Genomic DNA, 17,573 nt, shown 5'->3' with positions numbered 1-17,573 from the left:
GACCAACAAAAATACCATTTTGCAGATGTATACCCAGCTTTATTTGTTCATTTTTTTAACAATTTAGACTATCTTTTTTATTTTATAATTTTGGGACCTTCCTCTTTTTATTATACCCATTTTATTAATACTATGATAACATAATCAATGAAATAGCATGCAGTGGTAACATTTGGATGTTGTAGAGTTTAGTATCTACAAATATTGAATTAACTTATCTTTACCACTCTCTTGAACCAGAATCTATCATAAACAATATCGTTTTATTGTCGTTTCGATACGTGAGCGTAAATTGGAATTTACGTGTTTGTGAACACATGTTTCAAGTCATGTAGCTCTAAAGTACATTACTCCAAAGTTTATTTTAGTAATACTGCTAATTTGTTTGCAGTTTTCGTGTTTTCAACAATCTCATCATAAATTCAAAATAATCATATCGTAGACTCTCGTGTATGTAATTAACAGATTTTATCGCAAAACAAACTGTTGGCAAAAAAAATGCAAGTGGCAATAAGCGAGATATTTTTAGTCCAGTCGAAATAGATTATTATTAAAAAAAGTCACGTCTAGTTACACATCCACACAAAAAAAATTTTGGTCTTACTATGTGGACTATATGTTTTTGGGGTCGCTGAATCCAAATCCGCGGTAAATTTAAACCATGTACGTCAGGGTTTGGGTATATCCTCAAAAAACACTCCAAAATCCACTAAAACCGTTCATCATGATAATCCTAAATAATTTTAAAACTAAAACCCGTAACCAATCAACTATTCTACTGAATGTATAACTTCATAAATATTTAAACACCAAACCACAAAACCTTATGACATCATAATCCATGATCAGTGTTATGGAGTCACAAGGTTTTAGGGTTAGGAATGTAAAGGACGAAGAAGTTATATATTTAGTGGGAGAGTTGATGGGTTACGGATTTAAGGTTTAAAATCGTTTGAAATTACCAAGATTAACGGTTTTAGTGGATTTTGGAGTGCTTTTTGAGGTTATGTTCAAACCTTCACATGCTGGGGATACATTTGATTTAGTTTCAGCGACCTCAAAAACATACAGTATACATAGTCAAGCCCCGAGGCCAAAAACAGACACGTAACTTTGGTGAATTGTTTACAGGGATATCTTTAGGAGATAATCACTCAAATGTAAAAACAGATACTTTTATAAAATGGCTGCCATTCGAAGAAAAACGAATCCACAGCTAATATTGAAATTTCGTTGTGTTCCTGATAAACTCATTGTAATACAAGGTACGAAAATGTTCATATAGCCATTGGAAAACGTCCAAAAACCAGCCGGCGTGGTAGGAAGTTATGAATAAGTTTCAATGGTTTAGTTCATTATTTTACGGGCTTTTTCTTTTGATTTAAACATTTTTAAAACTCAACCACGGTCGGTTTTACAGATTGACTGCGAGACCCACACTTTGTCTAAAGAGTATGCCAGAATATTGAGAGGTAACATCTGGAGGCATTGTAGAAAACATCTTGTGATAGCGCTACAACGTAGGGGGTGTAAAAACTATGCACAAAAAGTTAATAATTCGTAAATTGAGAGGGAGATTTAGAACACTTGCCCTTCGTTATCCCACACGTTAAGTGACGAAACACGCGTACCTACTCGTGTCCTTCGTAGCAGCTGGTACGCAGATAGGCCAGTTGCACGTGATTTGCACCGGCACCGTCTTACATAATTACGCTAGGTAATATTGATCATCATAACCGCAGCAATTGGGGCTTTCGGTAAGGTCATTACCTTCATGCTTATATATATCGCTAGGTGGTGCGAAATGGCTCATTCTCTTTTTTTTTTATGTGTATTCTTTAGCCTTAATTTTTCCTAGTACTGATGAGGCATACTATATATGTTATAGCAAAAGTGAATAATTTGAATTATTCATAATATTTAGCCGTTGTATATATGTAATATCTACCAATTTTGGGTAAGGTGGTTAATGGAACAGAATTAACCACATTATCTAGATGTTTTACATAACATCTAGTAAGATTAGACTAACGAAATAAAACCACTTTTGCCTAATAGAATCAGTTTTTGACTAAGTCATTCGACAACAACAACATTTATTTCATGGGTTTTTTTCTTACTCTAACGGTTTGATAAAAATTAGGTACGTTTAGAATATCTAAATTAACCGATTGTGGCCACAGTGACTTTCTTTCATTATGTAAAAGTGAATCAACTCTGCCCCATCCTTTGTTTCACGTAGCCACCGCTTTTTCTATTCTGACTTATGTGACTTCTTAGATGCCGAAAATAGACAACTTCTCCCAACATACTTTCACTTTTCTTACATACCAATATTTTTGTTTTATTTTTATTTAGTTTAATTCTCTACTGTCAACTCCGCTTCCATACTATTAAGGCTGTTTCTAAGTCTTCCCAATATTTACGGATTGTAATAAACTACTAATAAATATTAGCACTAATAATTTTTAGTATTTTATTCCTACTAAGTATTGCGTTTTCTTGTTCAAAAATTATTTTTAAATTACTTTCTAGTTACTAAAACAGCAGGGAGAATTATAATTGATAATTTAACCCGTCCTAAGTGAACCATATTCAATGTATAGTACGTAATAATTGTCTTAATAAATCGAAAGAAAAAAGTTATTGAAACAACTGTGATAAGAAAATTACTTTGGTGAATATGTCATGAGTTAGGTCATAATACAGCTTAGTTGTGTTGTGAAAGTTGGTTTTATCATTTGCCTACTTTCCTGGGATAAGTTCCATGCAATTTTGTGGGCTATTGGTATTTACAAATTCAAAATCCAATTAAAAACTTACTTAGCCTTATTAGATTTCAAACAATTGCATAAGGTGTTACCAATCGGTAAACAATAACAAAGAAGACGACAAATGTACATAAGCAACTTACTTGTCACTAAGGCAGTGAATTATTATTGAATACGGCGAAGGTTTAGCAAATTTCCTACCTTTTGGATAAAGTTGACCAGCGACATCCTCGTTGTGTATCCTGCAGCATATTTTTCTGTAAAAAGAAATATTTATATTATGTCATTGTCACCATTTTCAGTTCTACTTTGTTTTATGAGGTATAGTCAGTAGGTAAATTATTTGAAAACTAGAAATACATCCTTCTTTTCGTTTACATCTATACTCATGTATTGAGAACAAGATTACTTATAAAATTGGTAATGAATTGAATAGTATTTCAAACAGTTTATTATAACCCATTTTCACTAAGGTAATAGGTCTTTAGACAAATTAGATCACATATATTGCATTTTATTCCTTTTTTTGATACACCAAGAGAATTTAATTCAATACATAGTTTAATTATAATAGGTTAGGCAGTTGAACCTGACTTTACAGTGAATACTTACTTTCTTAGTTACCAAAAAGCCCAACATATATTTTAACAAAATTTACTTTCAACATATAGCAAACCTAATCTACATATTGTTAATTCTGAAGGAACATTCCGTATATAATTCGTAGATAGATCGCAAATAGACTAACTTTACATTTGGGTGTTTCATTCCCACCAGCCAGTAATGCTAATGCTGGTGGGCGAATAGTCCCATCGGACTACGCCCGAAGGTAGGACGGAAGACCATCTTTTCAGGAATCGTGGGAGTGGGTGGATGGTGGTTCGGGTGAGAAAAATGAGACAGAAGATAATGGAAGATTATCTGTAGAATATTACTGCCTCAGCATTTGCCTAAGTGATCCAAATAAACCATAGAAAAACTTGGACCAAGCCAGACAGACCCGGAATCGAACCGGCGTCCTCCCGAATGCTAAGCAATGGTCTAAACCTCTAGGCCATGCCGCTCGGTTAGTAAATATACTAGAGGCTGACATCTTTATCTGTTAGCGTCACGCACGCTACAATCCCAGATGTCCTTAAATAACGACAATACAACGAATAAGAGACGGGCAAATGCATAAAATTGGTTGAAATTTGTTGATTAGTAATTAATGAATTGTCTTATATTAATTAATCATTTAACATAATTTTAAGTTAATTTTGTTACCACCAATATGCTATTAAATATTATGCATTTTGAAATGGTATTTTTTCTATAAATATTAAAAAATTATATGGATTTTTAGTTCTATAATAATACATGTTGGGCATGTGCAACACAGTATATACCTTGAAACCCATAATTAAGTTTTTGAGTCTGTAGAGTTTTTCGCGTATCTGCGTTTCAGATAGAGATCTGATTTTATAAACAGTAAAAAAGTTATTTCGGTCTTTTATGGTGAAGTGGGGATAGAAAAACTATTTTCGCGTACTCTCGATTGTGGAGTGTCATAAGAATATACATACTTAACAAAATAAACTATAGGTTTAATTTACTACTAAGCCATTTGCAATGTGTTCTCCCAGCCATTTGCAAAGAAGACTACGAAAAAAGCTTTAAAACTTCATGCATACCAACTCTTGAAACTGTGCAAATTAAACAAAATTCATAAATATTATTACTATTTTCACAGTTAGTTTTGTAATTTGACATTACAACTTTAGCATCTACTCCTACACCCTTATTCAACAATTAGTACCTAAACTGAAAATCGAAAAACAACACAAACTCGCCAAACTTCTTGAAACGGTTTAATTGATAAGACAATATTATTGAAAATATCAAAAAAATTGCAAATTTCTCAAAAATTACTGGTCACAGATACCAGCATCCCTATATCAGACGCAAGGAAATTTAATTTCACATTATAAAACGCATTCCTTTTAAAAAAAGAAAGTTATACTTGTTTGAACTTGTGAATATTGGCACTGATAAATATCATACTATTTATAATGTACGTATCTATCTAATACCTACAGATGATAAACGGAATATGAAAACCGCAAACCTCTAGGTCCTTTCGTTTCTGAGATATTTAAAAGAGCGTCAAACACTCATCATCATAAGGTCGTCAGTCCTAAGACTGTTTGGACACGCACCTCCACTCTTTCCTATCCTTAGCTAATCTTCGCATTCCCCTAAAACTGGAACAACCCATATCCTTAACCATTTGCGAACAGTAATCTAATCTAGGTCTACCTCTACCCCTCCTAATATGTCTCTGACTAGACCATCATGCCTGAGAAGGTGTCCTACTAACCTGTCCCGTCTGTTTTTTATTGACTTCCATAGAGTCCTTTGTTCTCCTATTCTTTCTAATACCTCTTCATCCGTAGCTCCGATACTAGTCAAATTTTCCAAGAAACGAAAAATAACTTCAGAATGGGGCGACCCAGGTCCAATACATTTTAATAAATTGACATTGTTTTTTTTTATGGGGAAATCAATAATGCAATAAGACTCCCTACTTCTTATTGCATTTAAAACAACGAAGTTACTGTGCATTTTTGATATAACCGGAAGTCCGCCACTTTTGAAAATATTTTTACGTTATTATACATTTAACTCTATACAACTTTTAGTTGAAATATTTATCTCTATTTTGAAATATACGTGTATAAATAATCGATTTTGGCTTAGTGGCAACCTGTACACCTACTAATTGTAAGCTTTACAGGCTAGTATAAAATAATTCGAAATGGTCTGTATTCGCAGGCAGCTCCGACTTTCACCTGCTGTCTTAACAGTGCGTTTTAGAAAATACTACAAATGGCGCAGTAAACGCCATCTGCAGCACGATGCTACATTTTAGGATTACGTATGCTCCAACAAGGTCCACTTGTGTGGATATCTACTTGCTGGAAACGAATCCCGGCGTAGCTAACCTCAACGTGATAGGCGCGTTAGCTTAATCGAATAAAATAATTCGAAGTGGTCTGTATTCTGTCGAAACTGCCAGATGAGATCCAAAAAGATCGAAATCGCGATCCGCGTCTGGCAGTTTCGACAGAATATAGACCTAAAATGTAGCATCGTGCTACAGATGGCGTTTACTGCGCCATTTGTAGTATTTTCTTTACAGACTAGTGTTTTTATAAAGATTGGTTATAAAAACACTTTTCTAATATCTAATACTTAAACAAACAATAGTATTTTTCTGCACAATTGAATTGCCTGCTGGTCGTTTGCAACAGTTATACTAAAAGTAAACTTTTTGATTGCTCTTGAAACTCCCCAAAAACTTTTATTTTAGGATTCGAGTACCCTACACACCCCCAACCGTATTCCGCACGTATTGCTTTTTCCGAACTTTTTTGTGGGTTGATATTGAGAGGCAATTCGATCAACATATGCTGTGTGGAAACGAATTACATAAAAGAGAATACACAATCGCACTTCAGAGAAAATGTTCAACCTTGTCCCCAGATTTTGCACTCTGGAGATATGCACTGAATAGCAAATGTGTGAAACATTTTTGTTAAAGCTGCAGTATTTATTTTATAATAGAATTTAATTGTGAACAGTCAATCGAGAAAACTGTTCGTCAATAAATTTTTAGTGTATTATACAGTCTTGCGTTACATTCAAATGAAGAGCCGAATGTAAAAGGTTCGTCTCAGAAGTTGTTTTTTTGTGTAAATTAATGCTAATGTTTAAATATGCAGTAATGCGTTGTGCAGGATATTTACTGCATTATTATGTATCCTATGGCTGTTTGCTATCATTGGCAGCTGTAAAAAGTGATTATTTATTCTGTCATTATCTACGACGTCTGTTCAAAAAGTATCGCGAATTTTGAATTTCCGCGGGTTATGTATATTCGATTTTAGATTTTTTGTGGCGTTATGTTGGTACTCATGTCTCTCACTTATACCGACCAGTTTGGTCATGTTGAATGTTCAGTTGATTTTTGACAAGCTGCTCTGCTTGAGCGTGTTTTGACTCGTCTTCGATTTTTGCCTATTCCAAAAAACAGATCCAAGGATCTGTATCAAATTTCCGAATGTTAACTGTGGCATATGGTGAAGCTTCCTTGGACCGAAGCAACGTTTATCAGTGGTACAAAGTTTCTCAGGAGAGATGTGACGGACGCCCTAACACATCAACAACAGACGAAAACGTTAATGATGTGAAGAAAATAGTATTTGCCAATCGTCGAATCAACGTTCGCCATTCGACTTCTACCAATAATTTGGACATGACACGGGTCGCTGTAAAATTCGTACCAAAATTGCTCAATTTCGATCAAAAACAGAACCGCATAAATATTGCTAAAGGGCTGTTGAACTCTGTCCGCGACGACCCAAATTTGCTCGTAATTGATGACGAAACATGGGTTTATGGTTATGACGTAGAAACCAAAGCTCAATCAACCCAATGGAAGCTGTCGGATTTGTGACTTATTCTTGTTCCCGAAACTGAAGATGCCCATGAAAGGACGACGCTACGCCAATTGAGGTGATAAAGACGACATCGAAGGAGGAGCTGAACAAGATAAAAAGATGATTTTTTGAAGTGCTTCCAGGATTGGAAAAAATGTTGGCACATGTGTATAATATGTGGTGGGGATTACTTTGAAGGGGGCAAAAAAGATATTCACGAATAAACAAATAATTTTTGAAAAAACACAAAATTNCTGTTCTTGTTTTAGGGAAATGCGAAGTTTAGCTCAGGATAGGAAATAGTGGAGGTGCGTGTCCAACCAGTCTTAGGACTGACGACCTTATGATGATGATTGCTTTTTTTTACCTGTCATTAACGACTACATAAGGGGTTCGTCAAATTTTTTCGGACCTTTCTTTTGGTTCGCGAGGAAAAAAAGGTTGGGAAACACTGCCCTAACACATCAACAACAGACGAAAACGTTAATGATGCGAAGAAAATAGTATTTGTCAATCCTCGAATAACCGTTACAGTAGTTGCTGAGGATCTAAACATATCGATTGGCTTCCGCCATTCGATTTCTACCAATGATTTTGGCATGAGACGGGTCGTTGCGAAATTCGTACCAAAATTACTCCAATTTCGATCAAAAACAGAACCGCATTAATATTGCTAAAGGGCTGTTGAACTCTGTCCGCGACGACCCAAATTTGCTCCAGAGGGTCGTAATTGGTGACGAAACATGGGTTTATGGTTATGGCGTAGAAACCAAAGCTCAATCAACCCAATGGAAGCTGTCGGATTTGTGACTTATTCTTGTTCCCGAAACTGAAGAGGCCCATGAAAGGACGACGCTACGCCAATTGAGGAGATAAAGACGACATCGAAGGAGGAGCTGAACAAGATAAAAAGATGATTTTTTGAAGTGCTTCGAGGATTGGAAAAAATGTTGGCACATGTGTATAATATGTGGTGGGGATTACTTTGAAGGGGGCAAAAAAGATATTCACGAATAAACAAATAATTTTTGAAAAAACACAAAATTCGCGGTACTTTTAGAACAGACCTCGAAAAAGTCTCAAAAAAACCTTCCTCTGCGAAGTTATGAACAATCAGGTTAAGCAAGTTTCACTGTTTTGATTTAATCTACATTAGAACAGGTTTTTTCCAATTTTCTCAAAAATGGGACGTTATCAAACCGACGAAAGGTATCTGTTTTGAAGATTCTGGTATAGGTACTTCCACAATACTAGGTAATATATTTTATCCATTTGATTATTCATCATTAAGAAACAATAATAGTAGGTGCTGAAACTTTGGTTTTCAAACCCAAAGTGGGTTTTCACACTATGTAATATATTGCCTATAATAATAAGCCGCAACGTTACTGTACACGACACCATGTACAAAACGGGGGATAAATGATAAATAGTCATCATACAGAGTGATATCGCTACTATTTAAGACATATATATTATATATAAAAAGATCGAAATCGCGATCGGTGTGTGGCAGTTTCGACAGAATACAGACCACTTCGAATTATTTTATTTTATTATTATATGTATACATATATAACAGTCACTATTGCTGTCACGTCGTCACCGTCAGTATATCATGGACTGACAGTACCTAGAGGAGATGTACTAAAAAAGAAAATTTCTGTCCAAGCATTTCCTTTTTTACTTTTATCTAAAAATGAATCAACACATTAATCCTGATGGATCAAACGTATAGTGTACCCGTTTAGACATTTTTAGTAACTACGGTAACTACACGAATTGCACCGATTTGTATGTCAATATAGGTGTAAACTTACGTTGATTTCTACAAACGCAGCGATAAAAGATTGTGACATATCTGTTGATGGCATGGATTTGCGATTTGCGTGGTCGTATGAAAGCAAACGATTTTGATGTACCTTCACATCGCAACCTTATGTTGCTTGCAATAAATAACGTCGTGTGAATGCGCTTTAAGAGTAGGTGCATTCTTTAAAGTGAATAGTCTTCATGTTATGTGCGCGATGCAAAATGCAATAAACACCACGCTGGGAGCAGCGCAATATTTGAAAGACATGCAATATGTTTTATTGATAGATATTTCACAATATCGTATTCCAGAAACACATACAAGTCTGTGCCTGTTTTCACACAAGTCGCCCATCGTTGTGTAGTAATATAACTGAGAAACATGAAGGGTTTTCCATTTAGAAAGTGCCACTGGGTGCATGACAGTGTTTGTTAAATTGGAGCGCGGCGCAGTACGGGTGCGAAACATGGATGATGGGGCGGCGGCAAAAAAAAAAACATTCGAAATGTCGTGTTACCGACGAATGATGAGGATACCGTGGATAGAAAAGGTTAGAAATGACGAGGTATTAGAAAAAATAGGAGAACAGAGGGCTCTATGGAAGTCAATAAGAAATAAGAGAGATAACGTGTTCTCAGGCACGAAGGTCTACGCAGAGTCATATTAGAGACAGAAACAGAAGTTAAGTGGAGTGGAGGTAGACCCAGATTGGATTATTGTTCGCAAATAGTTAAAGATGTGGGATGTTCTAATTTAAGGGAAATGCGAAGATTAGATCAGGATAGGAAGGAGTGGAAGTGCGTATCCAACCAGTCTTGTGACTGACGACCTTATGATGATAAATATGTATTTAAGCCATAAATGATGTTAGCCGGGATGAAAAGTCATTGTTCCCAATACAAATTACGCAAATGTAATCTTTGTTGGCACTATTTTTTTATATTGATGTATTCTATGGCTAGACACTGTGCGACTGTTTTTATCACACGGAAAACCCTTTGCGAGCGGACTGATTATTCAATTATATAGGGAACTGCTTCTATTACAAAGGGCAAATGTGCGGGAACGTATTTTACGCAACATAGGTTAGTTATGACTTGTGTTCACCCTATTTGGCTACACTTCAAACGATGTAGGGGAAAAGTGGAATGAATGGGGCACTTCTTATATGAGCTATATTTTTGTGATTCATATAGGAAATGGTCTGAGCTTCTACCAGTTTGTTTTGCGACGAGGACAATAATTGATGCTTACAAAGAAAATTCATTTCTTAAAATTACAATTAACTTCCCATTCATAATACCTGTGATGAATGGGACAAGAAAGTAAATTATGCATTATCTCGCTTTATTCAGCTTTCCAATTGCTCAAAATGCATATCTAATACCTACAAATAAAACAGTAAACTCTAGGAACTCGAATGTGTAAAAGGCGGTACGCCTCACTTTACCATTCCTTTAATTATCAGAAAATCTTTTCAAAGTCTTTTTTATAATGATTAAAAGATATATACGTATTTATACATATGAAACAAGTAGATTGTGTACAAGCATCATTTCTGTTGTGTTTAGGAAGTTTCCCTAAAATCTGGTCTCTTGACACTTGACACATGTCTTCCTTCGGCAAGATATACAAACTTTCCAGAATTCGTAATGTGCCTTAAAAATTAAATTCAGAAGTTAAAATTTCTTTCAACAACTCAAATGTAGGAAATTCTGTTCTTCTTTGTGGAAAAGTCGATCAACACATAGGTCGTTTTCAGTACTTTAAAATCACCCACTTCCTCAAATATTTCAAATTCCTTGTCTCTGTCTCTTTCCAATTCCCGTAAAAATTCATCTCCCTTATCCAAATCTTGAACCTCAATTTTTTTCTGGTTCATCACTCTCTTGTAAAACCCTTCGAACAACTTTTTTCTTTTATGCTTTTGTCGGATTTTTTCCTTTTTTCTGCTTTTTCGTTCGTTAAATTTGTGAGTTCAAGGTGTTGGTGAGAATTTTTGTTCTACCACGTTTTCTTCTTGCTTTTTTTTAGGATGCTTTTGGGAAAGGGCCTATTGCTTCTGAAGAAGCAGATGTAGCAATTTTTGATGGTACAATACGTGTAGTAGATCTACCACTTGAAAGAACCCTCGCCAGAATCGGCGTTCAGTGCTTAATCGTTCCAAATGTTGGGATTCTCTCGGCCTTATACAAAAGAACTCAAAAACATCACCGAATATGTTGCGATTCATCATCATCATCATAAGGTCATCACCCCTAAAACTGGTTGAACACACACCTCTACATTTTGCTATCCTGAGCTAATCTTCGCATCTCTTTAAAACTAAAACCTCCCACATCCTTAACCATTTGCGAACAGTAATCTAATCTAGGTCTACCTCTCCTTCTCTTAGCTCCTGTTTCTGCTTCTAATGTGTCTCTAACTAGTCCTTCATATATAAGATGGTGTCCTACCAACATTATGTCTCGCCTATTTTTTTATTGACTTTTGTTACGATTGAGTAGATACACATAAGTAAACGAAAACCTAGAAATAATATTCTTAGGGGTGAACGAATATTAAGGGGCCTTTTTAACAATATCAGTAATTTCATATATTGTTAAAGTTTGGTCAGGACTTCTAAGCACGCACTCCTTATGCCACTTTTGCATAAGTCATAAAAGGACCATATACAGACTTATTTAATGGCTGCAGCCTATGGTTCCAGTGGGATGGGAATGTGAGCAAGGCTGCATTATTTTTCTTTGTCAATTTGACAACTCCCATGCTGATATGAGGTATGAGACCAATGACAGACAGTAAAAATTGATCCCTTTTTTTGTTTCAAACATCGAATCTACTGCACAACGGAGAACTTACAAAAGTAATTAAACAATTACAAGTAGTATAAACAAAAAATACTGATATGTAAGGGAAGAAAAAGTAGGGAAAGAGCGAATATAATTATAGGAGACGAAAGATTAGAAGACGTGGCCGATTTTAGGTATCTAGGAAGTCAGACAAGTCAGGACGGAAGGAGTGGTATGGATATAAAGCAAAGATAAAGTATGGATATAAAACAGAGGATAGCGCATCGACGGTGAGCGCAGCGGAAAAGAAAATGTTAGCAGCGTTAGAAAAGTGGTAGTGTTACCGGTAAATGATGAGGATACCGTGGATAGAGAGATTAGAAATGAAGATGTATTAGAAAGAATAGGAGAACAGAGGACTCTATGGAAATCAATAAAAAATAGGCGAGATAGGTTGGTAGGACACCTTCTCAGGCATCTCAGGTCTAGTCAGAGACATATTAGAGGCAGAAACAAGAGTTAAGAGGAGTAGAGGTAGACTTAGATTAGATTACTGTTCGCAAATAGTTAGGGATTTGGGATGTTCTAGTTTTAGGGAAAAGCGAAGATTAGCTCAGGATAGGAAGGAGTGGAGGTACCTGTCCAACCAGTCTTAGGATTGACGACCTTATGATGATTAAGTTGTATAAATTATAACAAATCTATATTTTACTGAAGTATTAACAGAACCCTGATACATCACTTAACACCCCAAACCACACATCAACCACGACACCCAAATGTGAGTATTCAATGAAACCCCGCATTTCTTGCAGTACCGTAATGTTTTTTTCCACTCTTAGCAGGATATGTTGCCTAATGTTCGCTTCAAACGCCTACGTCTAGTGGCTCTAGTTTATGTACTAAAATGAAAATTGCTTTCTTCCGAGATTAATAATACAGTAATTATACGTTTCACAACATAAGAGTTAGACTTATGTTGAATATGTTCCTAAACGAAGTGGGTGAAACACGTGTTCGAAATTAAATTATGTTTTGAGGTAATTAGCGAGTGAGTCTCTCTATTATTCTGTTCAGTTTCTATCTTATCTTATTTTGTTGAAAAGATTACCAAAAAGCAGGTTAAAACGGGAAGTGCGTAGTCGGAAGTTCGTAACTGTTCAAAGAGAATATGAAATGATTTTCTGTTTACATTAAAACTGCGCCTCCCCTCCGTGATGCTTTTAGTGTAGGTATTGATCACATGTATCTTTTCACTGACATAGAAATTACGCAAAGCGTTTGTTTGAAAGTTACGGTTGCGTGAGGAATGCACCCAGACATTCAATCTTCTATCTTTTATTTATCATTGAGCCACAACTTTTCGACATGGTTATCAGGTAACTGATGACGACTGGAGATACAACACAGAAAAAACGTAAATCAATCAAAAATAAAGGCATGTACAGTTCATTTCAAGTAATCAGTGTTATGCCTCATCCCTTTATCAGGCTGCGCCGTAACATAATTCCAAATTCAATCATGTTTGTTTGCGGAGCTCATTTCTTCACCGATCATCGAGCGAGAACTAGACCAAAGTGTACAGTACCATTTTAACTGCCATGAGAAACAACAGAAAACGAAAACGAGCGTTAAGTATACTTCATTTACTTTCTCTAGCGATTTGCCCCTTCCAATGTCTTGGATGCGCGCTGGCAAAACCGTAGGCAGGGAGAAAAAAGCTCATTATACTCTCGACTCTTGTTCATTAAATATTCTTTTTCATACAGTACCTGCCAAACGTTTTGTTCAATCATGAATAGTAGCGCGAGTCGAAAACAAGCGTTAAAGCCTTTAACATATCAAATATAAATAAACATCTCGTTGATAGTTTCAGTAGTAATTGGTACCAATAACAGCACATCTGAGCAATGCAATTGTAGTGGATAAAATGGTGAAATTTTCCGTGTAGTACTGTACGGATTATACGCTCTTCACCGGTTAAGAGTTTGGCCGAGAGTTGTCTCCTTCCTTTTCTGGCCTAGTGCTGTTTTTTTTTACTTTGCGCCGGTCAAACTGAAGGTCACATCGCTACAGAAAGTAAACGAAGTATATTCAGTGTATAGAACTCGTTGCATATGTACTACAATTTATGAACGCTGAAAAAGAACAGAAATGTTTTATTCTACTATTTGAAAAAGTTTAAGAACGTGTAGCGGCAGCAACCGGACTAAGTTTATTAACCATAAGCAGGGTTGCTTCGGAGAAGAAAAAAGTAGAGGAAGGTGATGCCAGATGTTTTATGAAACCCAAACATGAAAATAAAAATGGAAAAGTGTGTGCAACAGTTATTAAGAAGGAAGATGCATACACATTAGATGTTCCAGAGGTAGAAACCGTCATTGAAGATTTAGTTATTGAAGTAGGAGTCGACGATGAATCTTCTGACTCGAACGACGAAGATTAAAGAAATACACTGAATATTTAGCGCTTGTTTATTAAAACGGCCAACAATTCTAGTTTAAAATCAAAAGGACACCGAGTTATAAACTTTGCATAATTACTTTATAGAATGCTTACAAAGTTAAATTATTTCAAATAGACAGTAAACGCTAATAAGATAACAGTAGATCATTAAAAAGTAATTAAAATCTCTTCTATATGTACAAAATATATATACTTAACTTAACGCTCTACACATTTTGTTGTTTTTTATTGTTAATTTATATACATTTTCGTCTAATACTGTACAGTTCTAGCCTATTTCCTAAGACCGCCCATCGAAAGCTGTGCTCGTTCCAGCTTGTTTCAACCATTTCTTCTCTTGCTCACGCCTAGTGTGTCTTTCTATCTTCGAGCAGAATTCTTCAAGGTTACATCTCTAACTACTTGAAGTGAACTGTATGTAGATATCTTTGTCAGTACATTTTATTTTTACTTGCCATTAGCAAAAATTTGGTTAAGATGTTTTTTTTTCAACCGCACTTATTTGAAAATATAACCTACTTCTTTGAAAATTGTCTTAATTTAAACGGAAAAGTTAATTCATATGCCAGTAAATAATTCAAATCCTAACTATTAGAATAGTTCTTAATCTAATTTCCGTCTATGTTCTTTATCTCTCTCTTTCAACAATAAAAAAAGGTTTTTTTGGATTACACCCAAATCAAACATACAAAGTCTTACATTATCCTGTACAAATTGAACAACAAATGGAAAAAAATATCCTTTGTGACAAACGAATGAAACTAAATTGTCCTTTGAATTCTGGTGGCGTTTCCAATGGGTGTAAAAGATCGATTTATTTTCAGATTGTTTCAGTTTGATTTGGGGCCTTGTAGCGATTGCTTTTTCTTCATCCTATTCGTCTTTCTCAACTAGTCGCCGAGGGAATAAGGAATTGTCACTTTATTTTTGTCAGGATCAGGGTAATTCGTTAATGGTTTAACAGTACAAAAGGTGAAAGTAAAGAATGATGAGTCCATTGTTCAAAAGCTTTGAAACTAGCTAATCGGTATTTATTAGAAAAGAATGGAATGAAACTTACTATGTTATGGATGCTGCAGCATAAGGTGGGCAAATTTTGACGTTTGCATAAGAAAACTATGAGATTAAAAAATTCTCATTTCCTGTTTTGTAACAAGTTTATTGTTGTCTTCAATAACTTACTGTCATTGTTGTTTTTGAGTTATAAACAAAAGGTAAAAATTAGGGCTGCATGTTCATATTATAACATTAGAAAAAAAAATTTTTACGTTCTTCAAGTACTTTCTTATATAGTATACAGTGATTTCAGAAAAAATGAAAAACAATCGCCCCCTTTTGAGTTATAAAATTTTACTTTTTAAATCGGAATCATAGATATACCATCATTTCAAATATTTACATAATATGTGGGATTCGAAAAAGATTGTTACAGGGGTATGTTTGTAGCGGGCCGCTGTACGGGTGCGAAACATGGACAATGGGCGCGACGAAAAGGAAAAGGTTAGAAGCGTTCGAAATGTGGTGTTATAGGCGAATGATGAGGATAAGGTGGGTAGAAAAGGTTAGAAATGAAGAGGTATTAGAAAGAATAGGAAAACAGAGGACTCTGTGGAAGTCAATAAGAAATAGACAAGATAGGTCTAGTCAGAGGCATATTAGAGGTTTGCCTCTAACAGGAGTTAGAGGAGCAGAGGTAGACCTAGATTAGATAACTGTTCGCAAATAGTTTAGGATGTGGGTTGTTATAGTTTTAGGGAAATGCGAAGATTACCTCAGGATAGAAAAGTGGAGGTGCGTGTCCAACTAGCCTTAGGACTGACGACCCTATGATGATGATGATGATGATGATGTTGAATTGCGTCAATGGGTATGCATTGAATAACGAAAACAATCTTTTCATGGTTTAGTCCTTGTATATTTTACATTGGTTTCTAGTAGGCGTCTGTTATTTATATGATTGTGATCATCCGTTGGTAAATTTTCTTAGTATTAATTTGAGTTTTCTTAGTTAATTCCTGTAAAATGACTTATGAAAATTACGAAAAATATAACATGTTGGAATGTTTTATTCAAACTAATAACAATTTTAATCAGGAATCTAATAGTTATCTAAAACGAAGATAGGTTACTCCATAAATAAATTTTGTGAAAATTTAAGAAAACCTAAGTAAACATGGGAGTCATAACCGAACAGAAAACTAGTTATAATATAACGTCAATTAAAGTAAATATTTCATCTGATTACCGTTATCTTCAATATATAAATGTGAGTTTTTGTTTCATTTTAAATATCTTTTCCTTTCTTTAAGTTATAATAGCTATATTTTAGCCGTTTATCCACTCCTGATTCACTCATTCGAGTTGTTTTCGCAAGTGCCAGATAATAGGGAATTTACCGATGCGAAGGACGGTAAATACCGCAAGGGGCGAAGTAATCCCCAATAGTTGGCTATCGAAGTCAGACTAAAGACAAAGCGTAAAACAAAATACGAAAAAGACGTATAAAAGACGAAAGACGCACACAATACTGAAGTCTTGAAAAAAGGTTAAAAAGACGAGAAAGTCGGAAGACGCTGAAATCAATGAAATGTATATTGATGTGCTGTTTGTGGTCATTAAAATAAGTGTATTGTGATAACCGTGTGGTACCGGAAGACTTTTTCATTGTATACACCAAGATACTTCCTATCATTAATATTTTATCCATGAAATACATTCTAAAGTGTGGATCTGGATTCATTTTTATTAACCCTAGACAAACTAAAGAAAAAGCGTAAATAAATTAGATTTCGTTATGAAACTGCGAACGGCATTATGAATATGAATATTTGAAACCAAATATACACGGTATGACATTTTATCTAAGTTCATTCAAATTGTTATTGGGTCTTTTGTATAATTTATCTTTAAAGTTTTCCTGAAACAAGAATAACAGTGACGCCTATTAGAAATCAACGTAAAAAAACACATGGGGTAAACTACGAAGAGGTTGTTTTCCTTATTAAATACATAATCATTAAATGCGACCCCACATATTATATACATTAGAAAAGTAAAAAAACTTGTCTTCTTAACCAAATCATAGCCGACTATGATTCGTGCTTGAGAAAAAGTTTGTTATAACTCGAAAGGGGGTGATTTATTTTTATTTCTTCCATGCCATAAAAAAGTGTGTGAAAACGTAAAACTTATTTTTTCTAATGTTACAAACAACCAAGATATGGACATGTAGCCAAAACACAAAATTTTC

General features: G+C 35.0%; 2 protein-coding genes across 3 annotated transcripts in view; one reads left to right on the top strand and one right to left on the bottom strand.

Annotated features, from left to right (window-relative positions):
* The window catches only part of LOC108739195 (homeobox protein 13-like), a 293,972-nt gene extending 290,960 nt beyond the window's left edge, over nucleotides 1–3,012 (bottom strand). Inside the window, exon 1 of the mRNA XM_025973658.1 lies at nucleotides 2,973–3,012. The gene's annotated coding sequence lies outside the window, so the exon portion shown is untranslated. The remainder of the gene's footprint in view (nucleotides 1–2,972) is intronic.
* The window catches only part of LOC108739190 (neuroglobin-like), a 219,567-nt gene that overhangs the window by 24,902 nt on the left and 177,092 nt on the right, over nucleotides 1–17,573 (top strand). The gene's annotated exons all lie outside the window — the stretch shown is intronic.

This window comes from Agrilus planipennis, unplaced genomic scaffold (assembly GCF_000699045.2).
Source record: "Agrilus planipennis isolate EAB-ADULT unplaced genomic scaffold, Apla_2.0 scaffold58, whole genome shotgun sequence".
NCBI lineage: Eukaryota > Metazoa > Arthropoda > Insecta > Coleoptera > Buprestidae > Agrilus > Agrilus planipennis.
The sequence above is the reverse complement of the archived record's forward strand: the minus strand, read 5'-3'. Positions and strand labels throughout refer to the sequence as shown.